A 1,364-nucleotide genomic window follows, 5' to 3' on the forward strand; every position below is an offset into this window, starting at 1 on the left:
TGGGTGAGTGCATGGGATCTCAGCATTTTAGTATATGACTATTGCTATACATATATATATATATATATATATATATTGCACCTGGCACTTACTCAGCAGCTCTAGGGTTTACAGAGTTAATTTCTTTCTGTTCAGCTCTACAATATACCTGGGCAACCACTGCCTCAGCCTCTGGCTGTAAATTCTATTTAATATTATACTACCACAGCTGACTGTAAAACAAGTACTTTACAGCTTCCACAGTAATCCTAGTATGAATTGGTCCCCCAGCAAAAATGCCTGTCTGTATGTGAGGGTGTTACACACACATAAACAAATACATACAACTGTACATAAAATGGTTTTTTTTCTTTCAGATTCCTTTGCAGCTGAAATCCAAAGCCACACTTGGACCAAAAAATGGAGTCTACATTATGCTAGAATCTCGCTAAAAGAAAACGTAGAACCTGAAGCCTCCTGGGATGGGAGCCCTCATTCAGTGACTCACTGGGTATAATTATTTTTCAGAATCCCAAAGACAAGTAGGAGCCGAAGTCCTGATGATGGTCAGTAGGTGCTGCCACACTGCCCTCCTGTGGGAGATCCTCCAGCCACTTTTTAAGACGCGATGTGGGCTCCACAGTCATTTGGTGGTTTTCAAATTGCTGTGAATAATATCTGTAAAGAAGTATCCCACTTTTACTTTTCTGCATTACACTTCCTTTCACTCCTCTTTGAGAATGCTTTTTTCATGCTCAAGTTCAATGAATGGAGCAGGTGTTAAGCGTACACTAGATTTACAATAGCTTTTAATTACAGTTCATTATCTCACACATCCTTCTCATGTGCTTCTAAGTCCCTGCTCTAGAGAAAGCCCAAGAGGCACCACAGTTATAGCAGAAGACCTGGGATCCAGTACATTGGGTTTTTTCCTGAACTCTGCTAAAACTCAAAGTGGAGTCTCCTGCACAATGCTTAATCTCTCCCTGTGTCTGTAAAGTGGAAGAAGTTGCACTTCTTCATGATTTTAGAGTGATTTGAAATGCACTTAGATTAACAATTTGCACTTGGGGCATTGCATTGACATGACTGAGGAGGAATGAAGAGCTCCCCTGTTTACCAAAGTTCCGGTAGCTAAGATCAAAGAAACGAGGTGGCAGCCATTTCCTGGTTACTAAACTGCTGTTGGAAATGTGGAGAGAAGAAGATACAGAAATTTAATAAAAGCAGGAAGACTGGAGGCAATTTAAGGATGTTCAGAAGGTGTTGGTACAACATCTGCTTCACTGCTCTGAGGCCTCTCCTTCCCATGCACTGCACTTGGCACCATCCTTGTCTAGCTCATTGGCTCAAGGAAATTAAGAGCGCTGCATGTACTAAAGCCA

Source organism: Egretta garzetta, unplaced genomic scaffold (genome assembly GCF_000687185.1).
Source record: "Egretta garzetta isolate BGI_Z169 unplaced genomic scaffold, ASM68718v1 scaffold321, whole genome shotgun sequence".
Lineage (NCBI taxonomy): Eukaryota > Metazoa > Chordata > Aves > Pelecaniformes > Ardeidae > Egretta > Egretta garzetta.